The following is an 8,102-nucleotide window of genomic DNA, read 5'->3' as shown; positions in this document are numbered from 1 at the left end:
ATCAAATATCGCGTTATCGGCAAATCCCAAATCATTTTGTGGTGTCAAAATCTCCTTTATTTCGCGGTCCAAAAAAACAGCACTTTTATTCACACCGCAATACCCGCCAAGATATACTCAGAGATCCTTTGTCAGAATCCAATAAGTGAGGGCCTCTGATGCGCCCCAATATATTTTGAAGGAGGGTCAAAATACCCCTCAATTTGATGGGTCAAAACCAACAAATTTTAGGGATTAAAAACCTCTCCAATCGATTCGATTGTCACCAAACCTTACAACGTTTTCGGGAGGTCGAATCTCTTCATTTTCTGGTCCAAAATAGATGCCGTTTTTGACCCAAGACCCCGACAAATCTGAAGGCTTTCGAGACCCCAGACAGCCGCCAAAAATCAGCCCGGTGTGACCCCGAGAATTTTGGGTCAAAAAACCCCCCCACATTTTGGGGTCCAAAACCATCAAGATATCGCATCTATGTCGCAATTCCCATATCAGATTGGTCAAAATCACCTATTTCGTGGTCGCTAAAAAACGCACATTTTTCACCCCAAACCCCAAATCCTCGACCTTTCAGACCCAAATGAGGCTCCGAGCCCCAAAATTTTGGTGTCAAAACCCCCAATTTTGGGTGTAAAAACCATCAAGAAGTTTGGCGTCAAAACCAGCCAATTTCAGCATTCACAAACCTCAACATTTTGGGTCCCAAATTACCCATTTTCAGTCCCAAAAATGCACTTTTTTGACCCAAACCCCCAATCTGAAGGCCTTCAGACCCAAAAGGACCCCAAAATCAGCCTCTGAGCCCGCAAATTTGGCGTCAGAAAACCCCCCAATTCTTGGGTCAAAACCATCAAAATAGTCCGTACTATCGCAATCCATAATCGGTGTTTATGGGGGTCAAAAATCTCCTTTATTTCAGGGTCCTAAAAACGACTTTTTTCACCCCAAACCCCAAAATCTTAAAACCTTTTCAAGAGCCCAAATGAGGCTCCGAGCCCACCAAATTTTGGGTCCAAAACCCCCCATTTTGGGGTTAAAACATCAAATTATGGTTTAAAACCAGGCCAATTTCCGCGTCAACAACCTCAACTTTATTGGGTCCAAATCTCTTCATTTCGAGACCCCAAAATGCACTTTTTTTGACCGCAAAACCCCCAAATCTGAAGCCTTCAGACCCAAAAGGACCCCAAAATCACCTCTTATTCCCAAATTTTGGGCTCCAAAAACCCCCAATTTTAAGTCAAAACCATCAAATATCGCTATCGCATCCCAATCGTTTTGGGTCAAAAATCTCCTTTATTTCGGTCCTAAAAACGCACTTTTTTTCACCCCAAACCCCCTAAATCTCAACCTCAGACCCCAAGATGAGGCTCCGAGCCCCAAATTTTGGGTCAAAACCCCCCAATTTTGTGGGTCAAACCCCCCAATTTTGGCTCATTCTATTCCATTCAAACGCCTCCCCCCCCTGTCCCTTAATGGGAGTGCTCCGGCTCCGGCCCTCCTCTTAGACCTGGGGGCGGAGCTCGGAGCCGCGCTCTGATTGTCGAATGAGCTGAGTAGCCCCGCTTCCTGATTGGCGTCCCGGCTGGAGGGCTCAGCCCCTTTTGTCGTGGCCCGCCCACCCTGGCTCTAAGCTCACCGCCTCTTCCTGTTCCTTCCGGGCGTCTTTCCCTTTCCCGGGCTCGGGCCTGACGTTTCTGCTTGTTTCTGGAGTTGAACATTTTGGGAGAAAAAGGACATTGTTTGGGTCAAAATCCAAAGGAAAAGAGAGAGAAAATGGCAATAGGGGCGGGGCTTAAGAGAAGGGGGCGGAGCTTAGGATAATGGGAAAGGATTTAGGAGGGCTTGATAATGGTTTAAAACTGAATAGGGGAAGAGCTGAAAGGAGGGGGCGGGGCTTAAAAGGAGGAGGCGGGGCTTAAGAGTGGGTAGAGGTAATGGCGAAAGGTTTGGGAGGCTCTGATTGGCCTGCAGGAGATAGAATAGGGGAGGGGCTAAATATGAATAAGGTTAGGAGGGCTTGGATGGTTGAGTAGTACGGCTGCGTGATAGCCTAGGAGAAAGAGGAGGCATAATTAAAAGGGGGAAACCAACACATTATCAAAAAGTCTTACTTATGGTATTCGAGCGATGAAACTCACTAACTCGGAATAGCTCGGTGGAGTGTCTGAATTAGGTGATTGTGCACGCGAATTTAAAACAGAAACTGGAGACAGGGAGAGAGGAGACTAAAAGGATAATCAGGGGAGGGCTGAGGCTTGATGCAAACGGTGTCTGGTTTGGACTTAAAAGAAAGGGTAGCTGTGGAGCTATTAGGGCGCTAGTAATGTGCTTGTAGGGACTACTGACTTGGTGTCAAAGTAATGTTCTATATGGGTGAGGCTTTAGCGGTGGCAATTCAGAGAAAAAGGGTAGTCGGGGCTTGATTGAGGGGGTGTAATAGGAGTTAGGGAGGGGGTGGAGCCTTAAAAGGGCTTAAATGGGGGAGTGGGAAAATGGTTGTGCCAAAAAAATTCGGGCAGTGAACATATTCGGGTCACAGAATAAGCTACTTATATGTGACTCTTGTATTTGTGGAGAGTCTCAATGCGTGAGAATAAAATCTGTGGATTCCAATATTTCCTTGGTAAATCTTGACTGAGCCATGCAGGAAAGATATTTGAGGATTTGATGGGCGAGTGATGCGTGGAAGGATTCATAGCTGATGAAAAAGAGTACTTGGTAGATGAAGACAAATGAGGATATGGACGAGGACTTGTGCAGGTTTGGTGTGAAAAAAAAGAGCCGGAATTAAATTGGTTCAATCAGGATAATGTAATAATATAAATGTGTGACGGAAGAGTAAGATAATAAAGAGTTAATCAGTGGGTGGTCGCTCGGCCGGCTTAGAATTACGCAACATATGTGGGCGGTGGGGCGCCATTGAATTAGGGACTGCAGGGTGCAGTGGGAAAATGGAACTTGATCAAGGAGTCGCGTCGGTGCTCAAACGCGCGCGCGCGCGGAGGTCCTCTAGTGAGCTTACTTATTGGAAGGTAAAGGAGCTAAGAAAGAAGAGGGAAAAGACTATAATGGGTGTTTCGCGTCGCGACCTTGGCTAGATGAGGCACGGAAGCCCTGCATTGGACAGAGAACGTCGGCCTGCTGACATAGGACGTCCATCCGGTCAATGAATTGCACCGGATGGTTCTTCGACCTCGCTAATCCATAGACTTAAACCTGTGATAGTCAGCGGAGCCAATAGATGCAGAGCGCAGATTAAGCGCCGCCTTTTGGATCTCTTATGAACAAGATGCGGGACTTGTTGGAACTCTCTCTCAAATATCTTGGGGGAACAAGTATCTCCCTTCGCAAAGTGTAGGGTTCATCTCCGGGGGGCGGTGGTCGGTGCCAATTAAATATAAGTAAGGGCCACGGAGTCTCAGAGTGTTCTTGGCCATCCCACTTCCATCAAGACGGTCACAGCCCATATTCCTCTAAAAGAATCCGACAGGCCAGATTTAGTCGCCTCGCGCGGCACAAATGATGAGAATAACAGAAGGAGTTGATCCGAGCGATTTGGAGGAAAGGCCCTGGATCTAAGTAGGAGCCCCATGTTACGCGCGCATCCTTTGAGCGACCCACAGAGCTCAGCATAGTACTTGCCCCCTTCGTGGCTCAGTTTCCCCTCGCACGTACCCCTATGTAGAACAACCTGATAAGTGGCCCTCATGATTAGAAGCCAGCCATAGATCCCATACTTTCACAATGTCTTGTGGATACCTCTCAATTAGACTGCACTCCATCTGAAATAGTCCCCCAACTTACACTCTCCTCCATCAACATTAAGATACTTTCAAAATCAACTCATTACCCCTGAAATTTACACGACACCCATATATCCCCTATATGCCACACCCATAATTCGCCACTCAGCTTAACGATCACATCGCTTACCTATCCTCGCTCTAGCTACCTATCTGATTCACATCCTTCCTCAATGGACACATACACCAGTATATAATACCCTTTAAGATTGTAGACATCCCGCTCATTACAGCGACCTCATTTACATCCCAAGATAGGTACCGCCGATGATTTAACCCGAATAATATATCTCTCCCTACATATCATTAATGTCCCTTATTCAGTCCCCTAAGGATATTCCTCTCCTCTCCCTGCACTTAAAGCACCACTAAATCCATAGAAAATAACACCAACAAATATATCCCCCCATAATCATCCGCTCATTCCACATAGCCCCCTGCTCTGCAAATCTCTCAACTCGCAGCTCCGCCCCCATTTTATAAGCTCCCATTTCTAGCTATACCTCTCTCTCATATATCTCTCGCCTCGTATATTTGTTGGCGAACATAAATTCCCCATAGACACCCGGCTATAGACATCGCCGCGCCCCCAAGGGGCAGTTTCTGTATCTACGCTCCCTCGAATATATCGCTACACCTTAGCCCTTTTGATGGTCCCGCCCAGACCGCATGTATACCATATGGAAATTCTACCCCATTATATTCTCCAATAGTGGCACCACCAATTACAATACCGCCCCACCCACCAGCATTATAACCCTCTCCCACTTCTAATTCATTTCGCCATACATTGCCAACCATTTATATCTATCTGGCAACAAGGAACATACTCGATATCCTGTCCCACTATCTTTTAGCACACGCCCGCATATCCCCCCCAGTATAACCGCCATATCCCCCACTATAACCCATATCCCCCCATAGGACACCCATATCCCCCCATATAACCCCATCCCCCCTACACCCCATATATCCTCCCATATACTCACCCCTCTTCTCCACTCTCTGCGTTTCCCGGTTCCTCCCCCTCTTCAGCCCCTCCCCCTCCCTCGGGGGGCGTGGCCTGGACGTCCGGTGGGCAGGAGCTTTCCCCAAAGGCGGAAGGGCGGAGCCAACGGGGGACGAGCCTTGTCCTGATTGTTTGAGGGTGCGCGGCCGGCGCGCTTTTGGCCCGCCCCTTGTCGCGATACCCTTTCGCCGCCCCACGCGCCCCGTTCCGACGAGCCAATGCGCGCTCCGCTCCGCCTAGCCCCGCCCCCTCGCGAAAGCCCCGCCCCGAGGCCCTGGGACACGCCCCCTGGGTGGCTCGACCAATGGGGCCGGCTGGAAGCTCCGCTCCATTGATCCGGTTGGTTCCGACTGAGCTGGACCCGCCCCACCGGGGCCTGCAGCCGTCCAATGAGACGGCCGCGGTGGGAAGTCGAAGCTGGGGGGGGAGGGGGAGGGCTAGAGACCCATAGAGACCCATAGGGACCTATTTTAGGACCCATAGAGCCCATAGGGACCCATAGGTACACATAGGGACACATAGGGACCATAGAGACCATAGGGACACATAGGGAACTAGGGACCCATAGGGACACATTAAGACACATAGGGACCCATAGGGACCCATATGGACACATAGGACACATTAGGGACCCATAGGGACCCATATGGGACCCATAGGGGGGACATTTAGGACCCATTAGAGGACCCATAGGGACCATAGAACCCCACAGATGTTCACAGAGACCCGCATAGACACCCCATATCTCCCCATATCCCCCCATTATAACCCTATATCTCCCCTATATCTCCCCCTAATATTCTCCCCATATCTCCCCATACTCCCCATATCCCCCCATATAACCCCATTATAACCCCATGTCCCCCCATATCCCCCATAACCCCCCATATAACCCTATTAACCACCCCATATCCCCCATATCTTCCCCATATCTCCCCATATCCCCCCATTGTAACCCCACTATAACCCCATATAACCCTTAACCACCCATTAATCCCCCCGTAATCTCCCCATATTCCCCCCATTATAACCCCATATCTCCCCATATTAAACCCCATAACCACCCCATAAATACTCCCCCCACATCTCCCATATCTCCCCATATAACCCTATATAACCCTATAACACGACTCGACATAATCCCCCATATCTCCCCATATCCGCGCTCCCCCCATGTGGGTTTATAACCCCATATCCGCGCTCTCCCCAGTGATTCAGACCATGTAGCAATAAAACGATGTCGTGCACAGGCATAAGTTAACCACGCCTTGCAACAGTGATCCCCGCACACAGGCAAGTATCCTTCCCCAACAAGTATGGCATCAGACTACCTTCAGACCCCAAATGAGGCTCCGAGCCCCAAATTTTGGGTCAAAACCCCCCAATTTTGGGTCAAAACCCCCCAATTTTGGCTCATTCTATTCCATTCAACGCCTCCCCCCCCTGTCCCTTAATGGAGTGCTCCGGCTCCGGCTCCTCCTCTTAGACCTGGGGGCGGAGCTCGGAGCCGCGCTCTGATTGGTCGATGGCTGAGTAGCCCCGCTTCCTGATTGGCGGTCCCGGCTGGAGGCTCCGCCCCTTTTGTCGTGGCCCCGCCCACTCCTGGCTCTAAGCTCCGCCTCTTCCTGTTCCTTCCGGCGTCTTTCCCTTTCCCGGGCTCGGGCCTGACGTTCTGCTTGTTTCTGGGTGAACTTTTTGGGGAGAAAAAGGACATTTTTGGGTCAAAATCCAAAGGAAAGAGAGAGAAAATGGCAATAGGGGGCGGGGCTTAAGAGAGGGGGCGGAGCTTAGGATAATGGGAAAGGTTTAGAGGGCTCTGATTGGTTTAAAACTGAATAGGGGAAGAGCTAAAGGAGGGGGCGGGGCTTAAAGGAGGAGGCGGGGCTTAAAGAGTGGGCTAAGGGTAATGGGAAAGGTTTGGAGGGCTCTGATTGGCTGAGGAGTGAATAGGGGAGGGGCTAAATAAAAGGGGAGGGGCTTGAGGGAGGGGGCGGAGCTTAGGAGAAAGGGAGAGCTCTGATTGGTCGAGGAATGAATGTGGGAGGGTTCTGATTGGTTGAGGAACGAATAGGGGAGGGGCTAAAGGAAAGGGGGCGAGGCTTGAGAAAGAGGGCGGGGCTTAAAAGAAAGGGGCGGAGCTTAGGAGAATGGGAGGGCTCTGATTGGTCAAAGAATGAATGGGGGAGGGGCTACAGAGAAAAAGGGGCGGGGCTTGATTGAGGGGGTGGAGCTTAGGGAGGGGGTGGAGCTTAAAGGGCTTAATGGGGGGGGAAATGGGGCAAAAAGGCAGGAATTTGGGCAAAAATAAAGCGATTTTGGGGGAAAAACGGGGGATTTGGGGGAAAATGGGGATGTGGGAGGGGATGAAGGGGGGAATGGGACGGGTTTGGGGTGAAAAAAGGGGAATTTGGGCAACAGAAATGGAATAAAAGAGGAATAGATAAAGGAAGGGGGCGGGGCTTAATAGAAAGGGGCGGGGCTTAAAGGGAAGGGGCGTGGCTTAGAGGGAAGTGGCGGGGCTTAAAGGGGGCGGGGCTTAGTGAGCTCTGATTGGAGGAGGGGCTAAAGAGAGGAAGGGGGCGGGGCTTGAATAAGGGGAAGCCCTGATTGGACGAGGCATCACAAGCCCCGCCCACCGGAAGTCCCGCCCACCTGACTGTCAGTCAGCGGCAGCCAATAGATGCAGGGCGCCGCCTTGGTCTTGCGGAACAGATCGTCCAATAGCTTCGCGGGAGGTTCCTCCGGGGCCTTATCTGCATAAAGGGGCGGGGCCACGTCAGGGACACGCCCACTTAAAGAAGCCACGCCCACTAGTGGGGCACATAGGAAACAGAGAGACGCATAGGGACCATATAGAGCCCCATAGGGACCCATAGCGCCCCACAGAGCTCCACAGACACCCCATAGTGCCCCATAGACACCCCATAGAGCCCCATAATGCCCCATAGAGCCCCATAGACACAACATATACCCCCATAGACACCCCATATCCCCCATATTCCCCCATATCCCCCATACACACCCCATATATCCCCTATAACACCCCATATCGCCCCATAGACACACCATATCCCCCCATATCCTCCCATAGACACCCCATATACCCCCATATCCCCCCATAGACGCCTCATACATCCCATATAACCCGATATAAACCCATATAACCCCATACAACCCCATATCCCCCCATATCCCCCCATATAACCCCATATATCCCCCCATACATCCCATATCCCCCCATATCTCCCCACAGCCGCCCCATACACCCCATAATACCCCATATATCCCCC

The 8,102-nt window shown here is 50.7% G+C and overlaps 1 long non-coding RNA gene across 2 annotated transcripts in view; it reads right to left on the bottom strand.

Annotated features, from left to right (window-relative positions):
• Nucleotides 1-7,681, bottom strand: part of LOC107307179 — an 8,171-nt gene extending 490 nt beyond the window's left edge. For both annotated transcript variants that reach the window (XR_001552351.2, XR_001552352.2), the window contains exons 1-2: nucleotides 7,465-7,681; nucleotides 6,144-6,503 (exon numbers count right to left, since the gene is read on the bottom strand). This is a non-coding gene — a long non-coding RNA (uncharacterized LOC107307179). The remainder of the gene's footprint in view (nucleotides 1-6,143; nucleotides 6,504-7,464) is intronic.
• Nucleotides 7,682-8,102: the final 421 nt, after the last annotated feature.

This window comes from Coturnix japonica, unplaced genomic scaffold (assembly GCF_001577835.2).
Source record: "Coturnix japonica isolate 7356 unplaced genomic scaffold, Coturnix japonica 2.1 chrUnrandom498, whole genome shotgun sequence".
Classification (NCBI taxonomy): Eukaryota; Metazoa; Chordata; class Aves; order Galliformes; family Phasianidae; genus Coturnix; species Coturnix japonica.
Note: the sequence above shows the minus strand (reverse complement) of the source record. Positions and strands in the feature narration are given on the sequence as shown.